Source organism: Panthera pardus, unplaced genomic scaffold (genome assembly GCF_024362965.1).
Source record: "Panthera pardus isolate Hobbes unplaced genomic scaffold, ASM2436296v1 HiC_scaffold_13, whole genome shotgun sequence".
Classification (NCBI taxonomy): domain Eukaryota; kingdom Metazoa; phylum Chordata; class Mammalia; order Carnivora; family Felidae; genus Panthera; species Panthera pardus.
In genome coordinates this window covers 72,767,420-72,788,648 of record NW_026526688.1, presented here as the reverse complement: position 1 = coordinate 72,788,648, position 21,229 = coordinate 72,767,420, and positions in this window count along the sequence as shown.

The following is a 21,229-nucleotide window of genomic DNA, read 5'->3' as shown; positions in this document are numbered from 1 at the left end:
CAGATGATTGTTAAGTATAACGCCATAATGGTGGATAAATAGCATTATATCTTTGTCTAAACCCATAGCATGTTCAACACCAAGAATGAACCCTAATGTATACTATGGACTTTGGCTGATTATGGGGTATCAATATATGATCATCAGTTATAACAAACGTACAACTCTGATGGGTGATATTGATAATGGGGGAGGCTATGCAAATGTGTGACTGGTGGTATATGGAAAATCTGTGTACCTTCTTTCGACTTTTGCTGCCAACCTAAAACTTCTCTAAAAAATGAAGTCTTGAGAAATAACTTAAGCTAAAATGCAGTGTGAGGGAAAAAAACCAGAAAAACTACACCAAGACATATCCTTCTCAAATTGCCTAAACCCAGCGATAAAGAGAAAATGTTATAACCAGCCAGAAAAAAAGACACAGCATGTATAGAGGAAAAAAATATGAGAATAACAGATTTCTTATCAGAAGCAATGTAATCAAGGAGACAGTGGAGAAACATCTTTATAATATGAAAGTGAACACCTCTCAACCTAGAATTCTATCCCAAGAAAAATACCTTTGAAAAATATAATCAAATGATGGGGCACCTGGGTGACTCAGTCCGTTAAGCGTCCGACTTCGGCTCAGGTCATGATCTCACGGTTCATGAGTTCAAGCCCCGCGTCAGGCTCTGTGCTGACAGCTCGGAGCCTGGAGCCTGCTTCGGATTCTGTGTCTCCCTCTCTCTCTGCCCCTCCCCTGCTCATGCTCTTTCTCTCTCTGTCTCAAAAATAAATAAAACATTAAAAAAATTAAAAAGAAAAATATCATCAAATGAAATTTGAAAACCCCTCCTCTGTTCTCTTTAATTCTTCTCTTTCTCTTTCCTGCACCTGCCTGGTTCCCAGACTGTCAGTTTGCATATGCAAATAACTACCTGGGTATGTCACTTTCTGTATTCACCTACCAACAACATACAACCTAGAAGTACTTCCAGATCAATCACCCCTCCAAACAATGGGTGGTTACCTAGTTGTTATTTATGTAACTGAAATAGCTCACTGCTACTATTGTTCTCCAAACTAAGGGAGAGTATGTTCCACAGGCAAACCTAGTCTCTATTTAAGAAGCTAGCAGCGTATTGTAATTTTTAACTGAAGTCTTCTTAGAATGAAGAGCGAGCTCCTTCCTAACTAGGACCCTGGTTTTGCTTGCCCATTGTGTTCTACCCTATTTGGGTTATTTTTCTATCATTGCACGGTGTCTCTCTGTTCATCATTTTGTCCAGTTTCTACGACCAGACTACTGGTTCTAGTATTTGGCTTCCTAATACGTGTTTTTGTCTCCCTTTGGATCATTGATTCATATGTACTCATTGTCTTTATGTAGATCATAAGCTCACAAGACTTTTTAAATTATGAGGGAGAGTGTCCTTGATAGGCCAGAAGCAAAGGCACCCCAGGCATTTCTTCCTGCCCTTCTGGAGTCAGGCAAGCCACATTCCAAAAGACATTTGTTTGGTTTCCTTAATCCTTCAGCTAGTTATGTGAATGCATGTTGGGGATGTGGGGGTGGTGGGCAATATTAAGGATTAAAAATTATTCTGCAAAGGACCCAAGGTGGCAGTAGAATTACTCTTAGTTTAAGTGCATAAAATTTGTCCCTCGTTCTTTTTCTCACCCTAGTTTTATTTACTTCTGCTATTTACTTTTCAATAATGTCCTGTTTTGGGGGCAGGGAATTTCCAAGCTCATTGGAATTTGATTTTACACTAATTTTTTTCTGCTTTGATGATGATCATTAACTCTAGAAATGGGACTCTGTGCTTCCATTTCACAGACTCACTTCCAATGCCTAGTTTTATTGTTTCTCTCTCTCTCTCTCTCTCTCTCTCTCTCTCTCTCTCTCTTTGCTCTTCAGGCTTCAGATTGGCAACATAATGGAGTGTGTAATGTTCTTTTTATGTTGGAAGCAAGTGACTAGAGGCAACTTGTACCATTTCATTCAAATTAACCAACACCCAGTGATCATAGGAACCCTCAAGGAACACATTTTCACTGTGAATTTTATATTAGAAATCTTGAATTAAACATTGGCTGCCAGTTGATAAATAACATTTATGTTTATGGATATTAGGTTATAATTAACCAGCATTTAACTGAATATAAATTTATAGATTATTTAGCTGATAGAATAGTACATGCTTTTTTCACTATGTATATTATGTATATTTATGTCATTATGTATCTGTCTGCCTTATTTATCTATGAGCTTTTTGATGTGCTCAGTCAGTGCCTTGCACAGTTTCTGGCAAATACTATGCTCGAAATAAATATTTGTCGAATCACAGTGAAATTGCAAGATCATAGGAACTTGAGGCAAAGAAGGTTTTTTTTTTTTTAATTTTTTTTTCTTAACGTTTATTTATTTTTGAGACAGAGAGAGAGAGAGAGAGCATGAACAGGGGAGGGTCAGAGAGAGAGGGAGACACAGAATCGGAAACAGGCTCCAGGCTCTGAGCTGTCAGCACAGAGCCCGACGCGGGGCTCGAACCCACGGATCGCGAGATCATGACCTGAGCCGAAGTCGGACGCTTAACCGACTGAGCCACCCAGGCGCCCCGAGGCAAAGGTTTTTTAGAACTTGCATTTGGTAATTTCCTTTTATTTTTTATTTTGTTGAAGAGCCACTTTAAAGTGAAGTGAAATGCCTGGCTTTCTCCAACTCTAATGTTGAGACATATATTCTTATTGTTTTTTCCTCCACTGATGACATTCTTTCCCTTGTCTTTGCTTTAAAGTAACACCTCATCGAATTTGTTTGTTTGTTTGTTTGTTTGTTTTTTTAGCGATTCCAGAACCACAGATAAGTAACAATACTTATCTGTTTGGCAGTTTTATTCATAGTTTTTTTTTTTCTTTGCTGCAGTTATTTAGGTGAATAGTCAGGAAATTGAAGTGCAGTGATTCATATGAAGGCTTTTCTATGAAATTTGTTAACTATATCTACATAGATAAAGACATTTCCAGTTTTAGCAAGCTTCAGTTACTCAGTACATGTGACAGTCTGAATGGCCAAAACAAGCAAAAAAACTCTGCTTTCTCTTGCGTCCACATTTTCTTAGATTAATTCTTATATCCTAACACACATGTAGTTAGACTGTCAGTGTAAATCATTCATCCGTTTATTTAACTATTCATTCTGGCCTGAGAATATAAAAGATGAGAAAGGCAGGGAACTTGCTCTTGAAGCATTTTACAACCAGTCCTTGCATTTTAAAATTAATTTAATTTTAACGATTTCATTTTAAAAAGGAGTATTCTACAATGCAGTCAAGACTCAAGCCCACTGGTTTGCCATTGGGCAAATAATTCAGCATATTGGGGTGCTTATTTGGGCAAATCCAGGATGTAATTATCCCAGTGACATACACATTTGAATTCCACTAAGCAGTAAGAATCTATAGAATGTTTACTTGACTACCTGTTTCATCATATAGGACATCTTGATTGTCCCACTGAATGCAACTAAAAATACAGGGTAAAATATTTTAAAATCATCAAGTGCATCCATGAGCTGGTTAGAAAGAAAGGAATTTGGGGGCACCTGGGTGGCTCAGTTGGTTAGGCCTCTGACTTTGGCTCAGGTCATGATCTCACACTTTGTGGGTTTGAGCCCCACATCAGGCTCTGTGCTGACAGCTCAGCGCCTGGAGCCTGCTTTGGATTCTGTTTCTCCTTCTCTGCCCATCCCCTGCTCATTCTCTCTCTCTCTCTCTCTCTCTCTCTCTCTCTCTCTCTCTCTCTCTCTTTCTCTCAAAAATAAATAAACATTAGGGATGCCTGGATGGCTCAGTCCACTGAGTGTCCGACTTCGTCTCAGGTCATGATCTCATGGTTTGTGAGTTCAAGCCCCAAGTCGGGCTCTGTGCTGAGAGCTCAGAGCCTAGAGCCTGCTTTGGATCCTGTGTCTCCCCTCTCTCTGCCCCTCCACCACTCATGCTCTGTTTCTCTCTCTCTCAAAATAAATAAAAACATTTAATAATAAATACATAAATAAACATTAAAAATTTTTTAAAAAGAAAGGAATTTGTAAAGGTAAAGACCACCTAATGCAAAAGTGCAGAGAAGTAAGTACTGAAGCTACACAAACTTTGACTTTTATTTTGATGGTCCTTTTAAAAGTTTTATTGAGGTGTAATTGACATTATGTATACAACATAATGATTCCATATTTGTAAATACTGTGAAATAATCACCACCATGGTAAGCCTAGTTACCATCCATCACCATACAGCTACAATTTTTTTTCTTGAGATGAGAACTTTTAAGAATTACTTTCTTGACAACTTTTTAAAAAAAGTTTATTTATTTTTGAGAGAGAAAGAGCGTGAGCAGTGTAGGGGCAGAGAGAGGGAGACACAGAATCTTAAGCAGGCTCCAGGCTCTGAGCTATCAGCACAGAGACTGACATGGGGCTCGAACCCACCAACCATGAGATCGTGACCTGAGCTGAAGTCGGATGCTTAACCAACTGAGCTACCCAGGTGCCCCTTGGCAACTTTCAAATATGCATTGCAATATTATTGACTGTAGTCACCATGCTGTCTATTATATCTCATGACTTATTTATTTTATAACTGGAATTTTGTATCTCTTCACACCTTTCACCCATTTTACCAACTCCCCTGCCCCACAACCACCCTCCCCTTTGGCGATGGACACTTAGGCTATTGTAAATAAAGCTGCATTTCTTGGCTATTGTAAATAAAGCTGCAATAAATATAACGGTGCTTATATTTTTTCATATAAGTATTTTCATTTTTTTCAGATAAATATCCAGAAGTGGAATGCTGGATCATGTGGTAGTACTATTTTTAATTTTTTAAGGAAACTCATACTGTTTTCCATAGTGGCTGCACCAGTTTACATTCCCATCAACAGTACATGAGGGTTCCCTTTTCTCCCTGCCCTTGCCAACACTTGTTATTTTTGTCTTTTTGATAATAGCCATTTTAGTAGGTGTTAGGTGATGTCTCATTGATTTGCATCTCCGTGATGATTAATGATGTTGAGCATCTTTTCTTTTTTTTTTAATGTTTATTTATTCTTGAGACAGAGACAGAGCATGAATAGGGGAGGGGCAGAGAGAGAGGGAGACACAGAATCCGAAACAGGCTCCAGGCTCTGAGCTGTCAGCACAGAGCCCAACGCGGGGTTTGAACCTACCAACTGTGGGATCATGGCCTGAGCCGAGTTGGTCGCCCAACCGATTGAGCCACCCAGGTGCCCCACTGTTGAGCATCTTTTCATGTGCTTGTTGTCCGTCTGTGTGTCTTCTTTGGAAAAATGTCTATGCAGTTCTTTGCCCATTTTTTAAAAAAATATTTATTTTTGAGAGAGTGAGAGAGGCAGAGCATGAGCAGGGGAGGGGCAGAGAGAGAAGGACACACAGAATCTGAAGCAGACTCCAGGCTCTGAGCTGTCAACACAGAGCCTGACGTGGGGCTTGATCTCACAAACAGCGAGATCATAACCTGAGCGGAACTTGGACGTTCAACCAACTGAGCCACCCAGGTCCTCTATCTGCCCAATTTTTAGTGGGATTTTTTTCCTGCTGTTGAGATGTATGAATTCTTTATATATTTTGTATATTAGACCCTTACTGGATATATGATTTGCAAATATGTTCTTCCATTCAGTAGATTGCCTTTTCATTTTGTTAATAGTTTCCTTTGCTGTGGAGAAGCTTTAAGTACGACAAGTATGACAAGTAATCTCACTTGTCTCTTTTTGTTTTCACTGCCTTTGTTTTTGTTGACAGATCCAGGAAATCATCTCCAAGACCAATGTCAAGGAGCTTTCTGCCTATGTTCTTTCTAGGATTTTATGGTTTTAGGTCTTGCATTCAAGTCGTTAATCCATTTTGAGTTAATTTTTGTGTATGGTAAAAGACTGTAATCTATTTTTATTCTTTTACCTGTGGCTGTCCAGTTTTCCCACAGCATTTACTGAAGAGATTATTCCTTCCCCCATTGTATTTTCTTGCTTCCTCTGTCATAAATTAATTGACAGTATATGTGTGGATCTATTTCTGGGCTCTTTATTCTGTTCCATTTGATCTGTGTGCCTGTTTTTATGCCAGTACTGTACTGTTTTTACTACTATAGCTTTGTAATATAGTTTGAAATCAAGAAGCTTGGTACCACCAGCTTTGTTTTTCTTTCTTTAGATTGCTTCGACTACTTGAGGTCTTTTGTGGTTCTATAGAAATTTTAGGATTTTTTTGTTCTATTTCTGTGAAAAATGCCATTGGAATTTCAATCGGAATTGCATGAAATCTGTAGATTATTTTGGGCAATATGAACATTTTAACAATATTAATTCTTCCAATCCATAAGCATGGAATGTCTTCCCAATTTTTTATGTCTTTTTCAATTTATTTCATTAATATCTTATAGTTTCCATTATAGAGGTCTTTCATCTTCTTGGTTAAATTTATTCTTAGGTATTTTATTCTTTTTGAAGCAATTTTAAATAGGATTGTTTTCTTTTTGTATTTGTAATAAATGGGATTGTTTTCTTAATTTCTCTTTCTGATAGTTTGTTATTAGTATGTCAAAATACAACCAAATGTTTATATGGATTTTGTACCTTCTGACTTTACTGACTTCATTTTTTAGTTCTAATAGTGTTTTGGTGAGTCTTTAGGGTTTTCTACATATAAAATCATGTCATCTTCAAATAGTGACAGTTTTATTTCTTTCTTTCCAAAATGGATAACTTTTATTTCTTTTTCTTGCCTAATTGCTTTGGCTAAGACTTCTAATACTATGTTGAATAAAAGTGGGGTTAGTGGGGATCTCATCTTTTTCCTAATCTTAGAAGAAAAGTTTTGGTTTTTTGTTATTGAGTATGATGTTAGCTGTGGGCTTGTCATATATGGCCTTCATTATGGGAGGTACGTTTACCCTATACCCACTTTGTTGAAAGTATTTACTATAAATGATGTTGAATTTTGTCAGATACTGTTTTCTACATCTATTGAGATTATCATATGATTTTCATCCTTCATTTTGTTAGTGTGGTATATTGCACCGATTGATTTGCATGTGTTGAACCATCTTTTCCTCTCAGGGAAAATGTCACTTGTCATGTCGATTGATCCTTTTAATATGCTGCTGAATTTGGTTTGCTAATATTTTGTTAAAGATTATCAGGGATATTGGCCTATAGTTTCCTTTTTTGTGGTGTCCTTGTCTGGTTGGTGTCAGGTAATGTTGGCTTCATAAAATGGGTTTGGAAGCATTCCCTTATCTTCAATTTTTGGAAGAACTTGAGAAAGATAGGTATTAAATCTTTTTGAATTTTTGATAGAATTAACCAATGAAGTTGACCAGTCCTCGACTTTTATTTTTTGGAGATTTTTGGTTACTGATCCAATCTTCTTAGTAATCATTCCGTTCAGATTTTACATTTCTTCATGATTCAGTCTGAAAGATTGTATGTCTCTAGGAATTTATCCATTTCTTCTAGGTTGTCCAATTTGTTGGCATATCATTTTTCATAGTAGTATTTTATGATCCTTTGTATTTCTGTGGTGTCAGTTGTGATTTCTCCTTTTTAATTTCTGATTTTCTGTCTTTGAGTTCTCTTTGCTTTTTCATGTTGAGTCTAGGTAAAGAATTTTCAATTTTGTTTAGCTTTTCAAGGAACTAGTTCTTAGTTTCATTGATCTTTTCTATTGTCTATTTAATCTCTATTTTATTTATTTCTGCTATAATCTTTATTATTTTCTTCCTTCTACTAACTTTGACCTTCATTTGTTCTTCTTTTTCTAGTTTAAGTGTAAAGTCAAATAATTTCTTTGAAGTATTTCTGATTTCTTGATGTTATTTATTTACTGATGTTAATTTTCTTATCTCTATGAACTTCCCTCTTAGAACTGCTTTGCTGCATTCCATCAATTTTGGTATGTTGTATTTCCATTTTCATTTGTCTCACAGTATTTTTTATTCCTCTTTTAATTTCTTTGTTGAACCATTGGCTGGTCAGTAGCATGTTATTTAATCACCATGTATTTGTGTTTTTTCCAGGTTTCTTCTGGTAATTTTTAGTTTTCATACCATTGTTGTTGGAAAAGATGCTTGATATGATTTCAGTCTTCTTAAATTTATTGACACCTCGTTAATGGCATAACATATGATCAACTCAGGAGAATGTTCCATGTGGCCTTGGGAAGAATGTGCATTCTGCTGCTTCTGGACAGAATGTTCTGTATAGATCTATTAAGTCTATCAGGACTTTTGTGTCTTTTAAGATCAATTATTTTTTTATTGATTTTCTGTCTGGATGATCTATCATACATCAATGTATGTAAGTGGGGTGTTAAAGTCTCCTGCTACTATTGTATTGTAAATTTCTCTCTTTAGGTCTGTTAATATTTGATGGTTTGATGACATTCCTTAGTGTTATGCTTATATTCCTTTCTCATTATCTTTTGTGTATCTACTATATATTTTTTGCTTTGTGTTTACCATGAGGATCTCCTATGCTGCCATCTGGGACTGCCCCCAGCCCCAGAAATATTTTTGTTTTGATGCTCTTAAGGGGCTCAACACTTGCCCAAGACGAGGATCTAGTCACATAAAAGAAAAACTTTCCATTTACAAAACCCTTGCCTGAGAGATATAAAAACTGAATGCTGTTTTTGACCGTAGCAGTTTTGAATGGTTGATGTTGATAAATAACATTTGGAGCAATACCCCAGCCAAAGCTGGTAAATGGTTAAGTATGTTAGTAACCCTAATAAGCCTAATTGAAAATTCTTTCCTGAATACATAAAAGAAATCAACTGGCTATACTTTATGGACTTTTCTACCTAATTCAAGGCACAAATTTTATAATTAGTATAACTACAATGAGCTTTCTAGAAATAAAAAACTTCAGAATTTCATCTTTCATAGGGCCATTCACTGAAGTTTTTCAGTGGTTATTGTCTCCATGTCAGGTAAAATAAATTGAGGACTTATTTTGTTAGTAGATGTGTTGGTCTTTTTCTCTTCTTAACATAGGTGACCTCACACGTAAAGCTCTCAGTTCATTTAAGTGCAAGTGAACAAGAAATCAATTTTCACACATGGTTCTTTTCAAATTAAGATGGGAAAAAATTGCCTGTCTGAAACATAGGTGCTGGATGGAGGTAAAACAATATTCTCTAAGAATTGTAAAAACATTTTGGCCTTCTCATGGATTTGTAGTCCAAAACCCTCAAGATAGACATTAAAATGGCTCCAGGGTGGTCTGGCCTTAGGTTGCCAGCAGAAGCAAACACAGATCTATTCTAGTGGAGTGCTGGCCTCAAATAATTCCCATAAAGTTATAAGAAACATGAGCTAATGCCACCTCCTTAAAAAACAAAAATAAAATAAAATGAGACAAAACAGAGAATGCATAGAAAACTATGGTATTATAGTGAGATCCAGAAGAAAAATTGGATAGCAAAAACAGACAGACAAACACACACACACCTCAAAAAATATATTTAAACCCAGAATATAAATATGATTAATATATTTAAGAATATAAAGTGCGGGGCCTGGGTGGCTCAGTCAGTTAAGCATCCGACTCTTGATTTCAGCTGATCCAAGGGTTGTGGGATTGAGCCTTGCATTGGGCTCCACACTGAGCCTGGAGCCTTCTTGGGCATCTCTCTGTCTCTGTCTCTCTCTCTCTCTCTCTACCTTTGCCCTTCTCCTCTGCTCCCACTCTCTCTCTCTCTCAAATAAATTAAAAAAAATAAAACAAAAGAGATGGTTGAAAATATGAACAAGGAACAAGAGACTACAAAAATGACAAATTTGAAAAAGAGAAGTTCTAGAAAGAATAACAATATCATTAAAAGTAAGAAATCAATGGATAGGCTTAACAGCAAATTAGTCCCAGCAAAAAAATTATTTATAAAACAGTAGTGAGGGAAGACTCAATTGGAATTATGAACTAGAGACAAAGAGACATAGAGAATGATTTAGCTTTAGGTGGCCTTACTTTTTGTAGTCCTAATCTCTTACTGAACCCAATTCACAACTTTTCTTCTTATCAGCTGCTCTCTAGCTGTGATTATCCACTTCAGGCTCTCATTCTTTCCCATCATGGTCAGGGGTACCAAATCTCTTCACCACCGGTGATCTCTGTTTTGTTTTCATCTTTCAGCCCCACAAATATTTTTATTTGTATCCCTCTTATACTCCCATTTATTGCAGCAATAGTCAGGGTGACAGAGTAAGGTATTTTCATTTGCTCTGTGAATTATAACAACTCTGAATATATCCTGCTTTTTCCTGTGTACCACTGAGTGTGTGAATGCTGATCCCATTTGTCGAGAATAGCAGGTAAGGACATCCTGAAGTATGTGCTCATTCTTAGTATCCTACTTTCTCTGTTTTATTTCCACCATAGATTCTAGGGCTTTAAGGATCCACATACTCCTTAGTGATTAGATAGACCTCACAATGAAGGTATTCCTCCATTTCTTTTATTTTAAAAAATGAGCCTCCTATCACAAACATAATGCACATTCAGTGTGGAAAACTTAGAAATGCTAATATGCACGAAAAAGGTAATTAAAAGCAACTGTGGTCCTGCTGCCTAAAGATAACCATTATTCATTTTGTCGTTTGTTTTTGCAATTTTTCTCTAAGCAAACATATGCATGTGATATACTTCCTTTTTTTTCGTAAACAGGTCATATTTTTTGTAACCTGTTTCTTTCATAGTGTACTTCATGATTTGTCTTCTACAGCAGTTGTCTTCTGCAAATCATTTTTAGTAGCTGCAGTCTATTTCATTAGATGTATAATTCTGTCAGTGCCCCTCCTCTCTATCCCCTGAGCACCCATTATCCTTGTGCATGTCAATGGCCTCTTTCTGCAAGGACTTGCTATCGCGCTTTCTCTCACGGTAGAAGTGTAGTTGGTCTTGCAGGAGAGGTCCAGCAAGGAATGTCCTGATAACAAACTTTAGCCAATGTCCAAAGAGGAGTTGGTTGATAAGAGCCCCAGCTTTTGCCCCTCTGAGGTAGGTTCCCCCCATTTTCCCGAGGTCTCTCACAGCAGTAACCTGCTCCTGGATGCATCTTGTATTGCCTTCCTCCTTTCTCAATCTGACTTCCTAATTCTTCCCGTATAACTCCCATTCAAACTACTCGTTCCACGTGTGCCTCTGGGGGAATCCAAACTAAGACAATATTTAAGTATTGTCCCTGCTGTGATTACCTGTTTTCCTTAAAAGCCAGATTTTTGCCATTCATTTAGTTGCCTTGATATCTGGATTTTAAATCTGAAAATACAGATTCAACCAGCACTACTGGTTTTTAGTTGGGTGTCAGTAGGGAAGTCCTAAAATCATTGTACAAAGTGAACATCCATTTGGTCAATACGACCCTTAAAAATCCCTTTAGGGTTTTAGTTTGGTGTTTTTCAGCTTAGAAAAATTCTCTTTATCAGATACTGATGGTTTAGATTGAATGTGGCCATGTTCTGTGCCATGACGGGGGGTGGTTGGGTGAGTAGGGGTGGAGTGTGTGTGTGTAATTCTGCCAGTGGCCACCTCTAAGGATCTGTCCACTTAACTGGAGATCAGCTCAGCATTTCTGAATGAGTCCAACACACCAGGTTCCTGTTGGACCAAACTGCTGCTTTTTTGGGCAAACACCAGAGGCAGCAATAGTGTTTGCGCGTAGCGAAAATGAAGTATAAAAACACGTACCTAAACCTTAGCTTCCCATTCAGCGAAGAGAACTGCTTATTCTACGAGAGGGACAGGGGTCCTGAGATTGAGTAAGGACAGGTTGACATGTCTCATTTCCTGCTCCATCTAGTGCATATCCTCATCTGAGTATATTGGCAAACTAATATCCCACATTATTTCAGGAGTTTCTTCTTCTCATTGGCTAAACTGTACCTGTTGAATTTTAGAATATTAAATATATCCAAGCTGTAATTTCATCATGTTGAATTCTGTTTCATTTTCCTTGTCTATATAAAGAGAATAACAGACTCGATGGAGCATCTATGGCTCTATGGAGTCATGGAGGCAGTTTTAGAAGACAGTCTCTAAGTCTCATGGAGTTTTGGGGAGACTCAGATGTTATGTGAAAGTCCTTAGGGAAATACAAAGGTCTATACAAAGGTAAAGGTTTATTTTTATGGGGTGCCTGGGTGGTTTAGTTGGTTTGGCGGCCGACTTTGGCTTAGGTCATGATCTCATGGTTCATGAGTTCGAGCCCCGTGTCGGACTCTGTGCTGACAGCTCAGAGCCTGGAGCCTGCTTCAGATTCTGTGTCTCCCTCTCCCCCGCTAACACTCTGTCTCTGTCTCAAAAATAAATAAGCATTAAAAATTTTTTTAAAGGTTTATTTTTATATATTTTTAAAAGACTGGGTATATCACTATAGACTTGCCGTTCATTTGGTTGTCCATTTAAAAGTACTGCCTGTCTGTGAATAGCGATAAAATTCTGACTGTATCCTCATAAATCTCTGTAGCCTGTGGAGGCTGTATTGATCAACTAAGGCTACTATTTTATTTTTGAACCATGGCTTCCCAGGTCCTGTAGGAAGGACCCCCACGTGGAAACTCTGGCCTTGGAGTTAAGAGACCATTATTAGTAATAACCAACTGACTTTGGCAAGCACTGAAATATTTTGTGCTTAGTTTAATCATTTGTAAAACAATCCAATTAAACTTTATAGGATGATATCTAAGTTCCCTAAAACTTCAAGTTCATGAATCAAAACAAATGTTTATTAGTGTGGTCTAAAGGAAAATCAGTTTCCGTAGAAGTAACCAGAGAGCTTGTTGATGAAATTTCTGAGCCTCATTCCCGATTTAATGAATCAGAGTCTCCTGGGGTGGAGTCCCAGTATTTGCATTTAAATATGGAAAAATAATATTTCAAGCCCTGTATTTTTACTTCAACTTTGGCAGTTGGAGCCAGCCTTAATGACCCATTTAATCAGAAAACTTGTAAGGAAGTGAAATTCTTGACATTGGTTCTTTAGAATGCAAACCATGGCTAGCCATTATCTCATTAGATGCATATGGGAAAAATCAGTGAATTTGTACACATCCATTACCATAAAAGTATACTTATTATATATAGTATCATTGCAAAATGGACTTTTTTTCTCTAAAACCTTTTACTACAAAGGGCTAATAGTATTTCTTTAATAATGAGAGATGTATTTTAATAGATTCATGAACTGTTGGCTCATCATCTTGAAACTAAAAGTTGGAAAAATACAATTCACACAAACTGAAAATTTACCCTAAAGGAACAGAACAACTCCATTTGCCCAAAATCTTACTGGCCTTCTACTTACTCTTCCTTTCCTCCATCTAAGTGAATCACTGGCTTTCTTCTTGCCAGTTGCTTTCCATAGGCGATCTCTTGTTTCCTGTGCACAGATCAGCCTCACAAACACTTGCATTTATCTCTCAAGCTTCCCTCCACTCATTATAGCAATGATCAGGGAGACAGGAAGATGGTTTTTCATTTGCTCTGTCAATTGAAACAAGTATAAACTAGTCCTGTTGGTCACCAGGGTTCCTCTCACTAGTACTGCTTTTCTCTGTGAACTACTGAGTGGGTGACTACTGATCACGCTTGTCTATAAAAGCAAGCAAGGGCATCACAGAGTAAGCGGACCTTGAGCCTGGATCTGATGTTGTGGTCATTCTACAATTGTCTCCAAGTCTTTCTTTCCATCCCAACCTTTCAGTTAGGTTTGAATTCTCTATTTTCAACTGTCTATTAAAAACCACATTTGTGGACAAAACCATTTTTTTTTTGCCTTTAAGACTGTATATGTCATAGAAAATGTGATTTTATCTAATGCCCTGGATTAATTAACTCACCATCTTTGGCCCAGTTGATCTAATTAGGTAACCTCACTTGTATATGTGTGGCTTGACTTCACAAGTTAGTTGGAATACCTCAAGATCTTTGAGAAATTATTGACTTTGATGATAATGAAAGTTAATTTCAAAATTATTGATTGTAGATTATTATCACTGTAAGTGTAAGATTATTATCATTGATTCATTAATTCAACCAATGTCTATTTTACTTGCAATATACTCTAAATCCTATGATAAGTGCTGATGATACAAGACTAACTATTTTGACCCTTAGTATGTTTTATTAAGACCCTCTTTTATACTTTCCTGAGGAAAGAGAGGAGTGTTATAAAAAGCGGAAAGAAGTAAATTAAGGTAAATTAATAGACTCAGCAGGGTAGTGCTATTAATGCATCAGTGAAAATTAAGAAATATTTCCATTTTAGTTAACCAACAAAATTTGAGTTCTTCTCAACGTTAGCCTGGGCCATCTATTTGAGGAGGTGTATATAAAAGTATATAAAGAAGAAATTAGTTGTGCACTTATCTCTAAAGAAGTTCCACCAGTAGCTTTGGGGAAGAGATTAACAGAAAATAATGAGAGTGTTTGCCATATATCTGTAAGAAAGTCGTATAAATTTGTGGAAATGAACTGCAAATCATAAAATCTCTATGGTGCGAGACCCATTTATCTACCTCCTTACTCTATCTCTCTGCTTTGATGTTTAAAGGGGCTCACTGAAACTATATTAAAAGTGGAATTTTTGATATTTTCCCATCCCGACATCCACTCCTTCTCATTAAGTGACACTACCGTTCACTTAGTTGTTAGGCCAAAATCCCCTTCATGTGCCCCATACACAGGATTAGAAATATTCCAAATCTGATCACTCTTCACCATGTCCATTGCTTTTATCCAAATCCAAGCCAGCCTTACATTGTGCCTGAATATATCCTTTTAATTGCTTCTATTCCTACTTTTCCCTCAATCTATTCTCTCTCCATACAACATTCAAAGCACTCTTTAAAAATAATATATAGAGGGGTGCCTGGGTGGCTCAGTCAGTTAAGCGTCTGACTTCGGCTCAGGTCATGATCTCATAGTTGGTAGTTTGAGCCCTGCAGTCTGGCTCTGTGCTGACAGCTCAGAGCCTGGAGCTCGCTTTGGATTCTGTGTCTTCCTTTCTCTCCACCCCTCCCTGGCTCATGCTCTGTCTCTCTCCTTTAAAAATAAACATTAAAAAAAATTAAAAAAAATAGTATATAGATTATATACACTCTGTTTAAAATGTTTGGTTATCTCTGATTGTAATTAGAACAAACCAGAAATTTATTGCAATGACCAACATGGGACTTTGCATAACCTCAGCTCTCCCTGCTCCTCAAATCCCATCTCCTGCAATTCTCTCATTTTTTCAGTACCCGCTACCTTGACCTCCTTCCCATTCCCTGAACACTCAGGCTTATCTCTGATTGATGGCTTTTGCATTAACTGTTCTCCCAGACTGGAATGCTGTCCTCCCAGATTGTTGTTTGGTTGGTTCTTCTTATTGATTCTTGTTAGATTGACTTCCTCCTCACTTCCCTATTGACAGTAGCCATCAGACAGTCAGTCTTGCTCCCATTACCCTACTTAATATTCTTCATAGTGTTTGTCACTATGAATTTGTTCTCTTTTCTCGCTTGCTTTCTTCTGTCTCCTTCAAACAGAATATGAACTTTATAAGAGTTATGATTTTCTCTGCACTATTCTCTATGATATCCTAGTATGTAGAACAGAATAGGACATATATGGGGCTCTCAGTAGATATCTGTTGAATGATAGTATATTAAAAACAGGAAAGCTGTATTGGTTTGAAGGTAATACGCATAATGATGTAAACAGAGGATTTCACCATTACTGCATTGTATTCATAAAACAAATTATGTGGTTTAATTTTATTTTTACATAGCATTATCATATGCGAGAAATACTTTTTGAAGTATGATAGGAGAAAATGTGGGAAGAAAAAAGGATATTTTGAATGCTTATTTTCCCTTTCTGATTGTCTTATAATTAAGTATTTTAAACAATCACTCTCTGGATTATTTACTAAAAAATAGGTGATTAATATGGAAAATGTCTTATAGATATTTTTTTCTGGCAAAGTAGTAATAGTAATTTAGTGATCCACTGTTATTTACTTTTCCTTTTTCTTCAGAGGGCTATAAGTCATCAAATCAATACTCCTACACTAATATAGTGGTGCTGGAAGCACTGGAATAAAACATACTTTTAAGAATATTCTAGTTAATTTAAGGAAACAGAAGGTAACATAATGTCAAATAAACCTTTGATATTTGGTTGAGCTTCAGGTTCTGAAGACCAGTGTTACATTTACCAAATAGGTCACCTTAATATCAATCAAAGAAAATAAAATTCAGTGGCTGGATGTTGATCAACAATTTTTTTAAAAATGGCAAATCCTTCTCAATTTAGCAAGTGATATTTCGGTTTAAATTTTATGATTTTATAAATGTACAATATTATGAAATATCCCCATATTTAGAATTCAGGCGATGAACGAAAGAAATCTACTCAAGGCTCTATCAGTCATAAGTTTGTGATATAGAGTTCCTTTTTTGTCAGTGCTTTTCCCATAAGGAATTTGTGGGGCAGGGAAGGGGAACAACAACTAAATTAGCCTTCATTTTGACCTGAGGATAATATAGGCACAGCAGTAACTCTAATCCACAGGAATAAATGGCACATATCATAAAATGAGTGTGGAAAAAGTTCCAGTGGGATTGCAGAGAAGGGAGATTTTGTTTTAGCCAGCTGGAAGAAGAAAGGATCTGAGAGACTGACAGCATAGGTCATTTGTTCCTGCAGAGAGGAAGAGGGGAGAATTCCAGGTGAGAAGACCAATCACCTTATGTGTTTGCAATGATGGTGGGCTGTTTGGAGGAGTGGACAGAGGCCAGTGGTGGTGTGACCTGAATGTCAAAAGGATCCAGAGAACATCTAGTTAATGTCCATTATTTTATGGTGAAAGCAACTGAGACTTAGAGAAGGGAAGTGACTTGCTCAGGGTCACAGAGCTAGTTAATGGCATGTGTGGGATTGCAACACACAGTAGGTTTCTTTCAGAGCAGTGGTCCTGATCATACTGGGCTTTTTGTTATTTTTGTAATGCAAAATGGGTATATGCCCACAAAACAAGAAACCGCATGTATATGCCTACTCTTATTTTTGAAGCATTAATTGCATCACTGAAATGAGAACCCATCTAACGTACAAATAGAGTAGAGCTGTTCACAGAATCCTCTCTATCACAGAGAGAAATAAAGGCGATAGGTTTTCAGTGAAAACCTATAGAATTGGTTATTTCAGAGCAAGATGGGATTTTCAAAGCACTGTCAGTGACAAAAGCCTTAGAGCAATATGTATCCCTTTTGCTTCTAGACGAGTCCCCCATATACTCGATCAGATAAGGAGTGCTGTTTCTGCAGCCTCCTTTGTTGTTCCAGCCAGCACTGAGGATAACGGGCAATTCTCCAAAGATTAGGGATTTCAGTTCAAATGGAGAGTTGTCCAGCAATCCAATTGTTCCACCTGAGAAACTGGAGTGAAAGTTTGGAATGGACAAATTTTCTAATGAAGTATCCAGTGCTGTTTACTTCTGCCGTGTGGCATGGTGATTGCCCCTGTGGTGGTAGGTAAGTTTCCACTCATTCCGCTTTCCAGAAGAGGTGGCTCAGGGGCTGTGAGACTCCAAGCACGATGGGCAACATTTTCTGTGCCAAACCTGCTATTTTTTTCTCCAGGGACCAAAGATTGAATTTTTAAAATTGAATCTATGTCAGTGTGACCCTGAAATCTTTGAGTATTATTAAACTTTGAGTTTCCTTTTAAAACGAGGGCATTAAACAAAACAAATTTTAACACCCTATCCTGTTCCCTAGGTGTATTTATTAATAAGCTTAGAAACATTTTATGGGAGCTTAGATGAAAGAATCCTGTTCTGAATCTTTTTATCGCCCTAAATCATTTCTATATTTAAATGTTTTCAAATATATACTGCTTTTAAGGAAGGCAAGCATAATAGATACTTAAAAAAAACCAGGTTGAGATAAAAATCATTCTTTTGAAATTTAATTCAGGGATTTTAGTATAGTCACAAATTTATGCATCCATCCATCCTTTAATTCCAGAAAATTTTTATCACACCAGAAAGAAACTCCTACTCATTGTCAGTCACTCCCATTCCTCACTCCCTCTAGGCCCTGGCAGACACTAATCTACTTTCTGTCTTTATGTTTTGCTCATTCTAGACATTTCATATAAATAGAATCACCGCATGTGTAGCCTTTTATGTTGGGCTTCACACTTAGCATAATGTTTTTGAGGTTTATCTATGAAGCATGTGTGAAATTCCTTTTTTATGATGGAACAATATGATGGAACAATACTCTATTGTATGGATCTATTACATTTTGTTTATCAGTTCATCAGTTGATTGGCATTTGAGTTTTTCCAATCCTTTGGCTATTATCTATGCATATTCATGTACAATTTTTTGTGTGGACATATGTTTCCAATTCTTCACAGAGGAGTGGAGGAGCACAAAGGAGTGCTTTTTTTTTTAATGTTTATTTATTTTTGAGAGACAGAGAGAGGCAGAGCATGAGCTGGGGAGGGGCAGAGACATAGGGAGGCACAGAATCCTTAGCAGGCTCCAGGCTCCGAGCTGTCAGCACAGAGCCCTGACTCGGGGCTCAAACTCACACACTGAGAGATCATGACCTTAGCCGAAGTCAGACGTTTAACTGACTGAGCCACCCAGGCACCCCAAGGAGTGCTGTTTAATGGTATTAATCATTTTTGGAATAAATGGTTTGCAGAGTAATCAAAAGTTGGTTGCAGATACTTTATTTCTAAAAGGAACAAATGCTCTTTTTTTCCTAGAAGTGAAATTAATTTCCTTGAAATCCATTTCCATGGCCATTAATTATTCTGTATTGAAATGAAGTGTTTTATGATGGGCATGAATATAAATCTTAGTAAGTGAAATGTGTTTTTCTCCATAATCTAAGGGTATGAAAAAAAAAAAACTAATTAAGTCAATAAACCAGGAATGACTAAAATGTTAATTTCCAGTTACCATTTCTTTAGCACAAACTTTTCTGGCTGAATACCATGGTAGGTAATTTTATGTGTCAACTTGACTGGGCCACAGGTTGCCCAGATATCTAGTCAAACATTATTCTGGGTGGGTGTTTCTGGGAGGGTACTTTTGGATGGAATTAACATTTAAATGTAGACTGAGCAAAGTGGATTGCCTTTCCTAATGTAGATGGGCTTCATTCAATCAATTGAAGGCTTGAAGAGAATGAAAATTCTGACCCTTCCTCCAATAAGGGAGAATTCTTCTGCCTGATTGTCTTTGAATTGGGATGTCAGCTTTTTCCCCGCCTTTGGACTCAAATTGAAGCAATGGTTCTTCCTAGGTCTTGAGCCTACTAGCCTTTGGACTAGGCTGTCTTGGGCCTCCAGCTCGTCAACTTGCCCTACAGGTCTTGGGACTTGTTGGCTTCCATAATTGAATAGCCAATTACTCATAATAAATCTCTGTCTTTCATCTATATCTATAGATAAATTTAGGTACAGATAACCATAGAGATATAGAGTTATCTACTTCTGTTTCCTATCTATCTATCTATCTATCTATCTATCTATCTATCTATCTATCTATCTATCATCTATCTATTGCTATTGCTTCTATTCTGAAGACCACTGACATATCTAGATAATTTCCTCACCTTACTTTCTTTTCATTGCCAGGGCCAGCAAAGAGTATAAACAAGTGACACAGTCAGTGATAATAAAAATACTAGATACCATTTTAAATGCTTACCAGGTGCCAGGCTCTTCACATGGTGGGATACTATAACTCCCACTTTACAGATGAGGATATAGAAGCCCAGGGAGGATATTTAACCGGATGTTGCACAATGGGTAAGTGGTAGGGCCAGGGCTGTCCCTCTTTCCCAACCTACTTACTTTTTATTTATTTATTTATTTATCTATCTATTTATTTATTTATTTAAAAACTTTTTTTAATGTTTATTTATTTTTGAGAGAGAGACACACACACGTGTGTGAGTGGGGGAGGGACAGAGAGAGGGAGACACAGAATCTGAAGCAGGCTCCAGGCTCTGAGCTGTCAACACAGAGCCTGACACAGGGCTTGAACCCACGAGATGTGAGATCATGACCTGAGCTGAAGTCAGACGTTCAACCAGCTGAGCCACCCAGGTGCCCCCCTAGTTAGTTTTTTAAATGTCTTTATTTTTACTTTTGAGGGAGAGAGACAGACAGAGTGTGGGTGGTGGAGGGGCAGAGAGCGGGGTGGGGGGACACAGAATCTGAAGCAGGCTCCAAGTTCTGAGCTGTCTGCACAAAGCCTGACTCGGGCTTGAACCCACCAACCGCGAGATCATGATGTGTGCCAGTCAGACACTTAACTGACTGAGCCACCCAGGTGCCCCAATCCTTGTGCTTTAGAAGCTCACATCCTCATGGGGGAAGACAAACTTCTAAGCAAGAACATTTTAGTAAATGTTGGTCAGTGCTTAGGTCTGCGCATAACACTTGTAGGGCCTGGGGAAAGAGTGAGTCCCATGTGCCATATATCTAAAGATTTGAAATTTGTAAATCCAACTAATAGACAATTGCTAAGTAAGATATGTTCTATTCTTCTATCTTTATTATTTTTTAAAATAATTTATTGTCAAGTTAGCTAGCATACAGTATATACAGTGTAGTCTTGGCTTCAGGAGTAGATTCCCGTGATTCACCACTTACATACAACACCCAGTACTCTTGATAAATACACCTGTATGAACAGATTTGAATCTAGAATTGTGGGACCCCGTGGAATTCCACATGGAAGCATGGCAGCAAAGGAAAGCCAGATGCCGACCTTTAGCTACATCCCTTCTCTTACCCCCGCCCATACTGAGAGGATTAACGAGCATGCATATGGACACCCCAGTTCAAATGCCCAGAATGCATCCACTTGGACACAGACAACTGGCCTTTGACTACCTCTAATCTTATGGGTACACTCTCCAAGTCCTTGGAATGGGCTGTAGGCCATTTGGACAGAGATTTCTGGGACCAGGGTAGTATAATCTGGAAGGGTTGTATAAGGTGGTAGGTGGGCATTGGCCCTGAGGATTCCCCCAATGGGAGGAGGCTTGGAGTTGTGGAAAGCTTGGGCCCAGGGCAAGGGTCTCCCAGTATAGACTTAGTGGAGCACAGACACAGGTCACAGGGTACAGCAGGAGCGTAGAGAAAGGCACTT